We start from the raw sequence: 16,775 nt of genomic DNA, 5'->3' as shown, positions 1-16,775 counted from the left end.
TTTCTTATGCTTAGTAGTAAGATAGATTGGGGCAAGTGCCACCTATACATATATCTACCTCAAGGAGCACCATATATAAGTATACTTCCACTATGCACAAGAGCAGAATCAACCAAAGGTTACTAAAGGTCTCAAGAGGAGAGTTTCGCAGCAAACAAATTGAGAATTAAAGACAGAGAGAAACTCAGACGACGTTAATCATGCCAAGAAGCCAAGGTCGTATCGGCTGAAATAGCCCAACAGTGGATACAATTAATGAGAAGAAGAACAGAGTATTCTGTGCAGAAAGGTCAAGATAAACCACAGATGGCAGACGACGGCAGAATTAAATCAAATACATGAAATTGCATGAAGAATACAACGATTTCACAGTGTCGGAATCACGTGACCAAGCAAGCAGAAGGGATGAAACTTTTACACCTACGCATGAACCTTGGCCATGCACAGACGCCTTAACTTTGCCAGACCAAGAAGCAGACTCGAGGCAACCACAAAGAAATAATTGACGCATGACCACTGAAGTAATGATTGATTGTAGCAATAATTGGAGGGAAGCTGGGGGTGCAGACGAACTCCCTGCACCTGGCCGGCTATTTTGCACGCTGCTAAGCAAGTGGAAAATTATGACTGCTGTTGATGCCAACCCAATCATAGTGGACCATGTAATCTAGGGCCCTATAGTTAGTAGAACCAATGATACGTCGTACTTTTAGTGACGTTTACAGTAGACATTTTGAAGGAAGGGTTTAGTTGCCCCACCTGACATTGTTTATCCATTTCCCTCTCCCCGTTACCATATACAGATATAGTGCCTATATTAAAGTTACCTTCCTAGAACCGATCAAGTTGCATGCTAAGTTTGGAGAGTTACATATCAGTGGTGACAAGTTTTTGGGATAAATACTATGTTTTATCTGAAATTAATTGGACTTGAAGCAAGAAGGAAGATCGAACGATTGCTGATATTCATGAACTCCCCGTTTATTGTACTTGTCATTAAACGGACTGCCTTTGCCAAACTATTGAGTTGTTATTATTGATTTGATGCAAGAGTATTAATCTGCATCCCCATCCATCTCAAGGGTGCTGCTACTCATCTTAAAGTGCTGTTGGGAAACCTGCAGTCCTATCGGCCGGCTGGGGTCCCAGCTGCACACTTGGTAGCAGAGATTGATGATTCCATTAGAATCGATTAGATAAGACACCCATTGGTCGTCGACATACATAACTCCGGGTCCTCTGCAATATCACGAGTCCTTTGCCATCCGGCTAAGTAAACCGAGAGGCTCCCCGTAGATAGTGGATAGTCTAAGTAAAAACCCAGCAGGTTGAGGTCTGAAGGAACCTTTCCTCCACAAACCCCTTCCCACTTCTACACTTCTACGAGCAGCTAATCAGACAAACGGCAAGGGGAAGCGGTAACAAACGCGGTGATCCCGAGCATCCAGAGAGGAAAAAAATGCAAACGGTTAGTGAAAAAGACTAAATGCTTTGGCAAAAAGTTGCATGCCTTAGAGCAAGTAAGGGAAGGTAACGGAGGGAGGTGGGACAAAGATAGCGACAGAATAAGAGTATAATATATATATATATATATAAAGGGAAAATATTGAATCGAGGGTGGCCGAGCAATAGAGAAATACCGAGAGGATACCCAAGAATAGAGAGAGATACCGGGAGGATACCCTAGAATAGAGAGAGATACTGGGAGGATACCCGAGAATAGAGAGAAGAGTATACGCCCAGATACCTAGGTTAATATCGCGCTAAAAGAAGTCTGCATTTAAAGTCCTGAAAAAAAAGGACGCTATAGGAGACCAAAACGATTAAAGACATTTTTGAAAGAAATGGGCTTACATTCCATGTCGGAATGATGATAGGGGCATGAGATTTATGTAGCCGGCCAGGGTCTTTCTAGTCTGTTGTGTCCGTCTTGTGTCTTTCTTTTTTCTCTGACGTCACAAGATAAGAACATTTTTGGGGGAAATAGCATGAAAATTGTGCAATTGCATAGATAGAATGTTGTATGACATGAATTGATGATTGTTGTTTGAAAACGTAAAAGTATATTTTTTGTGAAAAAATGGGATTGGAGCTTGCAATGATTGGTGCTCGCTCATATTGTTGATTTATTTTGAGAAACGTAAAGCATAACAAAGTGTTATATGAGGAGAAGATAAACCGATTTAAGCATGGAAGAAGTTACACCATTAGTACACTTGTGCAAACAGTTGCCAAAACATGCATCAAATCTGAAAAAGTACAGTGCAGAATGGTTTAAAGGAACCGGCCACAAAATGTTTATGCCATGGACCAAGGAGGATCGCTATCTAAAACGGTCCTGCAACACATGACGACATATTTGCACGCCACGTATACTGGCATAAAGTTAGATAAACCTTGCTAGTTTAGAGCTTTGGAAGATGTACCAAGAGGAAAAAGAGGAGGAACCACCATTAGATTGGATACTTAGCATATGCACAGAGGGGGTGAAACATCTTCCGCTCCAACTGCCCCGTCTGAAACAAAAAGCGAAGCCAGTAAAGACGAAGGATTATACTCATTGAGGGAGTTTAAAGCAGCCACGGAATATAGCAACCCGTCATATGAGTCACCTATGCAAAGTAGTGACGAAAGCCCAGAGAAAAGCCGAGGGACAAGGAGAGATGCAAAAAAGAAAAAGGAGACCAAACTCAAGCAAGTACATCTATAGATACGGATAGAGAGGGAAAGAGATGGGAAGGAGATGAGGACAGAACTGATGAGATGGAATTTACACACAACAAATTGATGGGAGGTCAGATTTTATTAAAACTCGATGGTAAAGCCATTGAGGATGTGAGACAAAAGGGAGAGTCAAACGATTCAAAAAGGAAAGAGAAGGAAAAGGAAAAAGGATTGAGAGATGAAAAAATCAGAAAAAAAGATAGACAGAGACGAGAGCAGTTGTATCGTGAAGAGCAAGAAAGGAAACACGGTCATAAGCAGCTAATGATCAGGACAGGCAAGAACAAAAGAGAATAGAAGAAGATGAACAAAGGATAAGGGAAAAGAGAATAAAGAGACAAAGGGATGAGAAAATACAAAGGGAAAATGAACATAGATATGCAAGGAAACAGGAAGAAGATAGGGTCAGAGAGGAAGCAAGGAAGCGCAGAGAAGTCGATGACGGCATAGAACACAAGCGAAGACAGAGAGCACAAGATCTTGAATATATGGAAAGGGAGGTTAAAAAGCACAATCCAGTAGTAGATTGGGAAGATATAGAAGAATTCTTTCCTGAGTATGATTCAGTACCAGGCACGTCTAGGGCAAATATGGAAGATGACTTTGATACCAGAAGCATCGGAGAGACGATCGATAGAATATATGATGAAAAGGGGCTAGAACATGTACCCCAAGGGAAAGGAGAGGACGAGCGTCTGGTGAGCACTCAGTTGTATGACACTGAGGACGCCTCCCAAAGTAGCAGAAATAGAGAACTGTCCCTAGATAGGTTGACGCTAAACAGGAACAAAGAAGATGAGAGGAGTTGCACGAGTTGGGCACAGACAATATCAGACACAGAAAGAGAGGAATATGAGGAAAAGGAAGATGAGAGAAGATGTGAAAAACACTTCTCTAGAGGAAAGGGAATAAGATGGTCAGATTCTACTGAGTCTGCACCTAAGGCATCAGAGTCAGCCACACAATCAGACTGACACGAAGCAGTATCTTACGGTCAGAGGGGGGTGTCTGCACCACACTATGTGAGCAGACTAAGGACATTGCCAGGTAGATGGCGATGCTGGAATATTACCCTCCAGTGGATAGGAAAATGATGAGGGAAGAAAAGGAGTGACATGTGTACAATTCCCGTTACTCGAAAAAGGAGGAACAAGGTCACAGTATATACCCTGGCCACACATGATTGAGAAAATCTGAAAAATAAGCTTCCAATGTTGACATCGGGAGCCGGAAAATGGATACATGAGTTAGAAAAAATGACGGGAGGGAACATGTTAGCTATCCGGGATATTAAGGGTCTTTTAATCGCCATACTTGGTGATAGAGCTGATGATGTATGGACACGTGCAGGTTACCCTGGCGTAACTACAGTTAATACTGCGCACGATGGAGCTCCGTTTCACAATTGCAGAGCCGTGATATGGAAAGTATCACAATTGCTTTACCCGGATACTTCTGACATGGGAGCTATAATGACACGTAAAATGAAGGAATCAGAGGATCCCTTGCTTTACATCCAGAATTTCCAAGACGCATGGGTGTTGGAAACTCACGAATCTTGGGGGAAGTCCATACCCATGTTTTACCATATAATATGCCAAGGGCTGCCAGATCAAGGACAGAAGCAGCTCAAGAAATTGGTAGGAATTGAGGCCAAACCGTGGTCTGAAATACAGTTGACCGCCACAGCTCACTATTACAGGCTGCTGCAAGAGAAAAATCGCAAAAAAGAGGCTGCGCAAAAGCTGAAGAGGTAAAATTAGTGCAGAAGAAATTGTCAAAGTATGCCATTAAAGGGGCAATGATAACTAGCACAGATGTATCGAACATACAGCAGGTCAATAATCAAAGGCAGGTTGATCAAGGCAGTAATGGGTTTTACCCCAGAGGGAGAGGCTTTCGAGGAAGAGTAATCAGGGAGGTTTCCAGGGTAATCAGGGAGGTTTTCAAAACATGCAAAACGGCAATCAGGATATGTCAAATGGGCAAATAATCAGAACACCGCCAATATGTTGGACGTGTTGGATGACTGGGCATGTAGCACGCACATTCAGAAGCCAAGGCATGATGAAAAACGACCAAGGAACAAGAGTAGGGATGGTGAATCCACCTGTGTTTTTACAGCAGGGTGGAAATGGAGTTGCAAAAAATCACACAGTGAAACAGCAAGCGCCGGGAGCACAGCAAAGCTTGCAACCGCAGACTATGACAAATATTCCGCAAGGACAGTCTCAACAGTCACCGATGCAACTGTTACAGACAACAAGTACAGGACAGGTACTGAATTCTGGAATAAGAAATAACACTGGTGATGGAAGAAGTCCATTCACTCAACATGGGACAAAGTTATACATGGACTAGGACAGCTCACTGGGAAACCTGATGTGTTCTATCCTATCAGTGACCCAAAACCCTCACGAGGAACCAAGAGTAGATGTCGGTATAGGGAATAAAGGTATTCCTTCTTAGTTGACACAGGTGCAACACGCTTGTGTATTTGTGAAGGCATGTTTTCCTTGTCCGGCGATGCCATAAATACTCAGGGCTTCACAGGAGCAACAAGTCATGTTCCTTTTACAAAAGAACTTCCAGTTTCCATAGGAGAATGTGACATGAATGTGCCACTGCTATATTCAAGGCAAACCTCAGTAAATATATTGGGACGAGACCTAATGATGAAGTTAAACATGACAATCTCATTCACGGAGAAGGGCATAGTACGTTCAACTCCAGGAATGCATTATTTGAATGTATGTGAAATGATTAGAGCATATGCAGGACAAATGGCTATGAGAGCTGTTCCTTTGGAACCAGAAATATTTGTGTATGGAGTGCGTATATTAATGTCATGGCTAACAGGCATTACAGACAAACCAATGAGAACCCCAGAAGTGTTTTTATTTAGACCAAGAATACCTATGCATGAGGAAAAGGGACAAGTGTTTCCCTTGGCAATACACACAGTCACAGTGCGAGGAAGGATGGCACTGATTAAAGGTCGTGATGACGAAGGAAGACAATGGTGCACAGTAATCGCCATTGAGGAAGGATACAGATTGACTGACGTCACTGATGACGATCTGTTTGAAGAACAAACAGGTTTAGATGAAACAACAGTTGAGGTTAATCTCATTTATTGGGTGAAAATGATCAAAAGAGAAGTGACCCAGAAATTGATGCTGGCACAAAAACATCCTGAATATTTTGATGACGACATGGCAAAGGTGCCTGTCTCAGTGTGGACTACAGGCCCTTATGATGTATGCTTATTGAAAGGAGTGGAAGAAGTAAAGATTAAATTGAAACCAGGAGCAATTTTACCAAAAGCACGACAATACCACATGTCTAGGGAAGCAGATGAAGGGATTTTTAAAACGATTTCTGCTATGATGGAGCAGGGCATCTTAGTGACGTCAGAGTCGTCATGCAAGACTGCGGTTTGTCCGATTAAAAAATCAAAGGGAGGGCTTTGGCATCAAGATCTAAGGCCAATAAATTAAATGTAGAGGCCGAGTTCCTTCTAATCCCTAACCCGTCCACAAACCTAAGTAATGTACCCGTTGAGGCGAAATATTTCATGGTGATTGACTTGAAAAATAACTTTTACTCGATCCCATTGCACAAAGACTCACAAGATTTGATGTCATTTGCATTCAGACAAATGCGTCTGAAAAGTACGAGGTTACCTCAGGGGTACTGCGAGTCTCCGTCAATTTTCAACAGAGTCCTGCAAATGGACCTAAGCAATATTGCATTAGAGAGGGTTGTCTTGCAATATGTGGATGACATCTCAATTTGCAGGACGACAGAGGAGACGTGCAGACACGATTTTATTCAGCTGTTGACTGTATTGGCTGAGAAAGGATATAAAGTTGACAAAGAGAAGTTACAATACTGTCAACAAGAAGTGCTGTACATAGGCCAACTGATCTCACACGAGGAGAAAAGGGTTACCCCTGAAAGGGCTGAAGCCATATTGAACGCAGCCAAGCCACACACGGTAAAACAAATGCAGAGTTTTCTAGGATTATGCAAATATGTCAGGGCATGGGTCTTTGACTACAGCTCTTATACCAAGCCCTTGTTACAAGCCTAAAGAAAGCACAGGGACGAAAGAAAAATGGAATGGACCAAAACCATGGAAGAAGGGTTTAACAAACTATAAAAGGCCATTTGTGGCACCAGTTCTAGGGATTCACAATAATGCAGAGGAATTCTACCTGTTTTCACACATGAATGGCAGTGTTATGACAGCAGTACTCACACAGAGAACCACATTTGGGTACAAGCCCCTGGCATACTACAGAGGGAATATGGACCCAGTAATGAGAGGTCTCTTCCTGTGCGAACAAAGATTAGCTGCCACAGTGTTTGCCATAGAGAAAGCCACAAACATTGTGATGGGATGCTCAATGATAGTGTTTGTCGAGCACGCACTATTTGCCATTCTAGTGAAACCGAAAGGCACATTGACATCTCAGAGAGCTTCTGCTTATGAAGCGATCTTACGAAAACCATTGATTAAAATAATTCATTGGCCCTCATTACGACCCTGGCGGAAAGTGACTGACCTGACCGCCATAGCGTAAATAGCGTTTCCGCCATTGCACGACGGAGCAAAGTGCGGCTATTTCCGACCCATCTGGGCACGAGCACTACGCCATGGCGGAAGTGCAAAGTCCGCGATGGCGGAAATGTCCCCAAAACGCCCCTCACCGCCGTCGTACGGCGCCCTAGGTGCAATTCCGCCACCCATCTGAGCGGTCACCGTAATGAGCGGCAATCGGAAAGTACGGTGACCGTAAATATACGGAAACGGAAGTAAAAAAATGGTCCCGGAACGGGAAACAGCACGCCGTACACCTATAAAATCTGAATTCCCACACAACCATAAAAAATACTACCCTGAGACACATCCCAACCCGTCATCCACCCTAGTGAAAGCAATAAAAATGGGAAAAGTAGCGAAAAAAGCGTGCGACCGCAAGCGGCAGGTCCACTTCTCCCGTGAGGAACTCACCGTGCTCACAGAGACCCTCCAGGAGAATGCTGCCGTCGTCTTCTCGACGCAAATGACCAGGACGGCACTTGCGAACAAGAAGGCCATATGGGCCCTGGTGGCACAGCGGGTAAGTGCGGTGGGGACCGCACCCCGCAACCCACAGCAATGCAGAAAGCGATGGGACGAGCTGCGGATACGCGTACAGAGCATACTATCCGCCAACCGTAACATTGCCACAGCTACCGGGGGAGGATCGGAATCACCCATCAAGTTGACCCCCTGGGAAGAAATCTGTGCCTCCACCATTGGAATGGAGAGTATAGAGGGAGTCGGAGGGATGGAGAAAGGAGTGCAGACATCCGATGAATCAGGTAGGTGGGCCAAATAAAACAATGCTAAATCCACAATGTCCAATCATGTGAAGTACCATGTGTCCACATAGTGCAACAGTAACACATGTCCAGGAGAACGTCCACATACATTGGCCTGATAGCGCACTTTAAAACTCACATTAAATACATAAATAATTAAAAATCCTAAAAACACCCTCTACACGTGCAGCAGGCACACCCTAACTGCAGGCTGCAAAACAACTGCATCCTCAATCCACACAAAAATGAAACCACCTCCAAGGCCCCGACCCAAATCACCCTCAGGTACCACCCCAATGCATGTGATACATTGCCATTCCAATTTCAACAGACCCATTAATAACGCTCGCCCTCCTTTACTCCACCACAGGGTCCGATTCAAACGACGAGCTCCAGGACACCCCTACCAGCACACCTGCAAAGAGGGCCAAGACCAACGGCCAAAGACCCTCCACCTCAGCTGCACGCATCAAGACACGGCAGCAGCACAAATCAAGTGGCAGCACACAGGAGGGAACTTCAACAGGCACCCCAGCAGCCAGCATGCCCACAACAGCACCACCACAGGTCCCCCCAATGGATGCCACAGAAGGCACTGCTTCTGGTGGCAGCAGCACCATAGGTGACACTGCATTAATGGCAGCATGCTCCGACACAGAAAACGGGGATGTCGAAGTAAGATCCATCCATGACCTGTCTCAATCCCCCTGTTTGTTCCATCCCGTACACCATGAGGATACCACGCAGGGGCACCCACAAGACGACGACTGGCCATCCCCCACAAGCCCTGTGGCAAGGCAACATGAGGTGACCAGCCCCTCTGTGACACCACCGCAAATGGCCATGGCACAGCAGAGGCAACAGTCCCTCGACCAGGTGATCGTGCAACAGCAGCAACTGGCCACGCTCCTCAAGGACCATGCTGATGAATGTGGGGGTACTAAGGCAGCCATAGAAACATCAACTGAGACACTTAGGGCAGAAATGGAGAGAAGTACAGAGACACTAAGGGCACAAATGGAGAGAAGCACCGAGAGCCTGAGAGTACAAATGGAGAGAAGCACCGAGAGCCTGAGGGGGGAACTGCATGCGACGTCCAAAGACGTATGTGCTGAACTTGCCGCTGTGCGCCGTGTGCTCACTGAGCTCTCACAAACCCTTAGGGACATGCATGGACGTGAGCAGGCAGAGACATCATCCGTTGCAAGTTCCGTCCAGGGCAGCCCCCAACGTAGATCTGGGAGGAACCTGCGCTCCACAGGCAGGGGTGCCCCTGATACCCGGAGAGGGGGCTTGCAATAGCGTCTGCCCACTGACAATGAGCATCTTCGGACACTGGTGTTCGGGGGGGAGGTAGGAGGGTGGAGGGGGTGTGTTGGGCTCACTTGGGTGGCGGGTCGATGGGGTGTGTAACATAATTTCACATATGCTATAAACAATGCACGATCATCCAATGAGATGTGTGGACATTGATCTTTGTGTACGAGGCCTTTATAGGCGTACAGTCCATATTGTGCATGTTCCAGACACACACAGTGCCACAAGTCCCGTGTCCATGTATCAGCCACCAGGCGTGAGTGCTAGAAGCATGAATCAATGAGAATCTGACGAATGTCACGGCCCTCCTGTGCCTCGCAGACTCCTTGAGGTGCTGCCACATCCCCACCCTCATCATGACCATCATCAGGTGCTTGCAGTTCTGCGTCAGGGGGCATGGGCACATTTCTACGTACGCACATGTTGTGTAGCATGACACATGCCATGACCATCTTTGCAACCTTCTCATGGCGGTACAGGAGTGCCCCGCCAGACCTGCTGAGGCAGCGGAAACGAGTCTTCAGTAGGCCGAATGCCTGTTCTATGACTACACGGGTACGTGAGTGGGCATGGTTGTAGTCCTCCTCATGCTGGTTCTGTGGGTTCCGGAGTGGTGTAAGGAGCCATCTCTTCAGTGGATACCCGCCATCACCTGTATGTGGACAATAAAGGATGTTTGTGGAATGACATTGCTACGTACGCCCCCCCCCCTTCCTGCCAGGTCATTGCCGCATCACATACCCCACATTATCATGCATGAAATGAGACTCACCGAGTAGCCAGGATCTGTTCCCTGCGTGTCGCTCCATGTAGCGTGGTATTGTAGAGTTCCTCAAGACCATAGAATCATGGGTTGATCCAGGAAAGCGTGCACAACAATGTGTAATGATCCTGTTGGAGTCAGACACCATTTGTACATTAAGAGAATGAAATTGTTCGGTTGCGGTACTGGGCCTCCATGGCATGTGGGACGACCAATTCCACATGGGTGCAGTCGATGGCACCAATGCAACCCGGTATGCCGCCAAGTGCATGGAATCCCACTTTTGTGTTCGTAATTTCCTGCTCCGAGCGTGGTAGAGAGATGTAGTCGTCTGCGTGCTTCAGGAGGGCATTGAGCACTTGCAATAGTGTCCGTGAGAACACTGGCTGTGAAATGCCATGCAACTGTCCGACTGTGTGCTGGTAGGTGCCTGTGGCCAGGAAGTGGAGTACAGACACCACCTTCAGTAGGGGTGGGATGGCGGTTGGGCTATCTATCATGCTGACAAGGTCAGCCTGTGTCATGTCCACAATGGCGGTTATGGTGTCCCGGTCCAAACGGTAGAGGGTGTGGATCTGCTCATCCGTGAGGTTGAACGGATGTGCTCGGAGGCGTGGGATTGCGGGCTGCCTGCGTGGTGGTAGTGGCTGTGCTGGCGGGCCTTGCTGGCCCTGCCTTGCCCTCCTCCTCCTCCTGCGTCTCCTCTGTGTGGCCGGTTGTTGTAGTAGTTGGTGTTCGTCTTCTTCTTGAAGTTGGAGTACTTGCAGTGTTATCAGGTCCCCCAGGGCCAACATCGCTAGTCCTGCCGGTAGCATTTTGGAGTGGGTGTGGTTGTGTGAGGGGGTTGGGTGTGCAATTTATGTGTTTTCAAGCTGTATTGCCTCCACCTGTGGTGATTCATTCCACCTGTGCAAGCTGCAATCCCCTTTTGGCGAGCACGTCCCGCACACAACGCTGCAATTCGACGCATGGCATCTTGCTATTACAATCATGTATTTGATCCCGATGGCAGTGAAATATTGGTTCATATGTTCATTCTGCTATGGTCCCATTGTTTCACATACTATCTTTGCAGTCGCGAACAAACTTGTGAAGGGTCAGTGGAATGTAGTACTCGATTAACGGTGGACCCTCATGCAGCACTGTACCGCGGTTCACCGACGGGCGGGGCGTCCCATTTGTGAGTGAAGCCACTTTGCATTTTCACACATTGCCGCACTACATGGATGGATTTGTGATTTCAAGCGGTCACAGATGCCTTTTCGACGTGATGTTGCAAATGAGGAATTCGAAGGACGGCGCTTTCGGTCTTCAGCTAGCGGCGAGGAGACGCCCACAGGTCTGACTGCAAATATAACTGTCAAAGCACTCTGGTCCTAGGCGCAGGAGCGACGCAGTACCAACCACCCCCACTATGGTCGTGGAGCCTGCAAGTCGAAGCTTACGCAGGCTACCCGGACCAGAGCAGGGAAGGAGGGTTAGGGTCTCGTTGATTGGATAGGTTGGGGGAATATTAGGAAAACCGGATTGAGGATTGGGTAGTGGTTGTGGATAGGACGGGGAATTTAGGGGAAAGGGTTGATTGTTGCACACCTTCAATTGTACTTGGTACCAAGTAGCTATTTACACTCCACTTCCACTTAGTCAGACTGAGGCCCACTGATTAATTCTACATACAAGTCAAAACCATGCACCTAGTTCAGTGCACAACTAATTAGCATTTTCAGCATGCACACTTAGCTCTGGTTTTCAGTGTCCTGTCCGTGATGAAGCCGTCAAGTCTTGTGGCAGGTCCGTAGTGTTCAGTGCAGGTCCAAGAAGCTAAAAGAAATAACACGAGTTAGGGTTTTGCCTCTGCATTCCCATATTCTCATTCATTCCTCACACACATACAAACACACAACATTTCTTGTTGCCACCCGAGCTCAAATCACGGGCTTCTCAGTGTGCCCAAGTTCGCCACTTTTCTGAGGCTTCTCCACTAGTTCCTGATGTGGAAAAAATGCCGTTATTTAACTTCCACAGGGGTCTTCCTTCAGACCGCCGCGGAAACTTTGCCACGTGTGTTTTCGCCTCCCGTGCCCCCTGTTCTCCCTGGTCCCAGGAGGTGGGAACACACGTTCAAGCCTTTCGTACGCTCCACTTCCCCACAACAGATTGGCGGCACGTCTAAGATACACGCGCACTTATCTTTTCGGTAGGCGCAGGGGCTAGGAATGGGCGGGCTAAAGCCCCCTGCGCTTCTCCCCCGATCCCTCTGATTCCCAAGATGGGTTTAAGAACTTATCTTGCAGGAGCGAGGGGCCGAACTGCTTCTCCGGCGGGGCGGGGCCCCTCGCGAGTGATTCTGGAGGAGCTGGGCTCTGCACGTCCTCTCCTTCCGAAGTCTCAAGCGCAAGCCCCGTGCCTCGGGGCTTGCGCATGCGCGTTGACGAGCCACACCCTGCTGGACTCCTGATTGGCCCGCGGCGCCCCCGAGCATGCTGGGAACTGTAGTCTTTGGAGGCTGCTTTTCTGCAGAAGGGGCACAGCAGCCTTTTAAATGGATACACTTTTCTGGGAATAACTCGTACATTCATCACAGCCCCCACCATGCCCCTCTCCACCCCCTGCCTAGGTCTGTTCTTGGTTTTGGCCCTGACAGCACTCCCCCTCCCACGGAAGGTAGACCCTCCGGGTTTATCTGGATAATTCTTATGGAAAGTGCGCAACAATCGTGGAGCATGAACGTGATGTGAGGGCTCCCACGAGCGCTCTTCAGGTCCATACCCCACCCAGTCCACTAAATAATACAATTGGCCATTGGCGCCGTTTTTGGAGTTTAAAATTGCACGAACTTCATATTCAGGTTCTCCGTGAACCATTATCGGGGGGTGTTTCTTGACGGGAGCTCCATACGGGGCAGGTTTTAGCAGGGACGTGTGGAACGTGGGATGAATTTTCATTTGGGATGGTAATTCCAATCGAACTGCAACTGGATTCACGATTCTTACAATCGGGAAGGGGCCTAAGTAACGGGGCTGTAATTTTTTGGGACCATCCAATCGAATATTGCGGGTGGAAAGCCACACTTCGTCACCCACACGATAAGAAGGACCGGTACGGCGCTTTTTGTCTGCATAATACTTATAAGAGTGTTTTGCTCTAACGAGATTACCCTGTACCTCCTTCCATACTTGCTCAATTTCAATTCGCTGTCCCGCTAGTGTGGGCAATTCCACTTCTAAGGACGGGACAGCTACAGGAAGAATATGTGGATGTCGTCCATAAAGACAGTAAAAGGGAGTTTTTTTTGTGGACATGTGTACGGCATTATTGTAGGCCAGTTCAGCTAACCAAGTATGCTGGACCCAAGTGGTTTCTCTGCTTGCAGCAAAGCAACGCAAGTATTGCTCGAGCCCCTGGTTCACACGCTCTGTTTGGCCGTCGGTCTCGGGATGGTACCCGGATGACAAATGGATTTCCATCCCAATAATCTTACAAAATTCACGCCAAAATCGTGAGGTAAACTGTGGGCCTCTGTCGGTAATAACATGGTGTGGAAGCCCGTGTAGGCGAATGACGTGTTGCAGGAAGAGTTCCGCAATTGCACTAGCGGTTGGGACCCCCTTGCAAGGAATAAAATGGGCCATTTTAGAAAAGGTATCTACTATCACCAATATTGAAGTGTGACCTTGTATAGGCGGGAGATCCACAATGAGGTCCATGGTTACAGTGTGCCATGGTACGTCCGGAGTTGGTAAGGGACACAGAAGACCGGCAGGCTTTTGGTGACTGGCTTTATTACGGGCACAGATGTCACACTTCAATATGTGTTGTTGAACATCCTGTCGCCACTTTGGCCACCAAAAATATCTAGCCACCAATTCTTGTGTTTTTGATCTTCCCGGATGACCTACAAGGGATGAATCATGACACCACGACATGGCCTTTTCTCGGAGTGCCGTAGTAGGCAGATACAGTGCATGAGCGTGGTAGGGAAGTCCTGCAAGAATTAAGTTCCGAGGGTCCTGTTTGCACCAATGGTGCAGTTCTTGCATAGAGATTTCTTTCTGAATGGCTTCAAAGAAGTCAGAGGTCGCTCCAATGATGTGAGCGGGAGGGATTATGGACTGGGGCGTGGGGTACGCCTCTCGAATCGTCGGCTCAGGATAGCGTGATAAGATGTCAGCTTTCTGGTTGCTGTTTCCGGGCCTATATGTGATGATAAAATCGAACTCTGCGAAATACATGGCCCAACGCAACTGACGCGGGCTCAAGGTCTTGGCGGTTTTGATAAATTGCAGGTTTCGATGGTCTGTGATTACTGTTATCGTATGACGTGCTCCCATCAGATAGTGCCGCCATTCACTAAATGCTGCTTTTATTGCCAAAAGTTCTCGATCTGCGATGATATAATTCACCTCAGCTGGCAGCAGCTTCCTCGAATAATAGGCCACCGGATGTAATAGACCTGTCGTGAGATCCCTTTGAGACAGAACGGCCCCCAGAGCATAACTGGAGGCGTCCGTTTCAACCACAAACGGTCTGGACAAGTCTGGGTGTTTTAGTACCGGAGCGTCGGTGAAGGCCTTTTTGAGCCGATTGAAACCCTGTTCGGCTGAGGCATCCCAAACAAACGGGCAACCCTTACGAAGAAGCTTCGTGATTGGAGTAACCAATGCTGAAAAATTCCTAACAAAGCGTCTGTAGAAGTTTGCAAACCCTAGAAAGGATTGTATATCTTTTACATTAGCCGGAGGTGCCCAATCCAAAATTGCCTGCACCTTTTTGGTATCCATTTGTACGCCGGTTGGGGTTAGGAAATAACCTAAGAACTCTACAGTGGTACGATGAAATTCGCACTTTTCCAGTTTTGCGTAGAGGTGATGTTCTCGCAATTTCTGCAATACCGCACGTACATGTTGGACATGTTCCTGGAGGCTACTGGAATAGATGAGGATATCATCGATGTACACCACGGCACATACGTCTAAATATTCTCGGAGTACCTCGTCCAGGAAGTGTTGGAAGGCGGCGGGGGCGTTACAGAGGCCGAATGGCATGACCTGATATTCATACAATCCGAACTTGGTTCGGAAGGCGGTCTTCCACTCGTCTCCTTCTCGCACCCGTACCAGATGGTATGCGCCTCGAAGGTCCAACTTGGTATAGATGACCGCATCCCGAACTTGGTCAAGGAGTACAGGGATTAAAGGGAGCGGATAACGGTTTTTAATGGTTATCCGGTTCACTCCGCGGTAATCAATACAAGTCCGGAGCTCCCCGGACTTCTTCGGTACGAAGAACAGAGGTGACGAAACCGGAGAATTAGAGTGCCGTATAAAACCTCTCTTGAGGTTGGATGCTATATATTCCCGGAGGTGGTCATTTTCAGCCTCGGTCAAAGCGTAGATGCGGCTGCATGGCAATACCGCTCCTGGCTCCAGGTCTATCCGGCAATCAAAGGGCCGGTGTGGAGGTAAAGACTCGGCAGCCTGTTTATTAAACACGTCCACAAAATCGGCATATTCTTGGGGCAGATCTTCAGGACGTACCTCTGGTTGACTATTAGCAATGCTGATGGAGTGTAAGCCCGGCAAAGCCTTTTTAAAACAATGTTCTCTGCAAAATGGAGAATTCAGGTCTATCGACCCTGAGGTCCATTGAATGTGAGGGTCATGCTTTTTTAACCATGGCAATCCCAGGATAAGCCCAAATTGCGGGGCGGCAATAATGTCAAAGGCAATCTTTTCTGTATGCCCATCTCCACAGTGAAGGATCATATCACAAAGGCAGTACGTGCTTGAGCAGACCGAAAGGCTGACGCCTTGGTGAGGAAGTGGAGACGACACTGGGTCAAAAATGTGGAGAATTTTTGCGGATCCCCTGCATATCGCTCTGGAGGTGCAAGAGGAACTATGGCTTCCGGGGTTACATGTACCTGTAACGGGGTAGACGGTTGACCAGGTAAGGGCGATGCTTGGGCTGCTAAACTCCGTACTTGCGCGGACAAGGTAGCGTATTCTTGCCTGGATGCGGCTAACTCCCCTTGCAAATCCTGCAAGGCTTTAGCAATCTCTTCCATGACTGTTGTGAGGGTTGGCTGTGCCGCTCAGGCGCCTGGAAAATACGTGGGCTTGCGCTTCTGTCAAAGCACTCTGGTCCTAGGCGCAGGAGCGACGCAGTACCAACCACCCCCACTATGGTCGTGGAGCCTGCAAGTCGAAGCTTACGCAGGCTACCCGGACCAGAGCAGGGAAGGAGGGTTAGGGTCTCGTTGATTGGATAGGTTGGGGGAATATTAGGAAAACCGGATTGAGGATTGGGTAGTGGTTGTGGATAGGACGGGGAATTTAGGGGAAAGGGTTGATTGTTGCACACCTTCAATTGTACTTGGTACCAAGTAGCTATTTACACTCCACTTCCACTTAGTCAGACTGAGGCCCACTGATTAATTCTACATACAAGTCAAAACCATGCACCTAGTTCAGTGCACAACTAATTAGCATTTTCAGCATGCACACTTAGCTCTGGTTTTCAGTGTCCTGTCCGTGATGAAGCCGTCAAGTCTTGTGGCAGGTCCGTAGTGTTCAGTGCAGGTCCAAGAAGCTAAAAG

Source organism: Ambystoma mexicanum, chromosome 4p (genome assembly GCF_040938575.1).
Source record: "Ambystoma mexicanum isolate Mex_15411 chromosome 4p, UKY_AmexF1_1, whole genome shotgun sequence".
Lineage (NCBI taxonomy): Eukaryota > Metazoa > Chordata > Amphibia > Caudata > Ambystomatidae > Ambystoma > Ambystoma mexicanum.
This window is presented reverse-complemented; position numbering follows the sequence as displayed.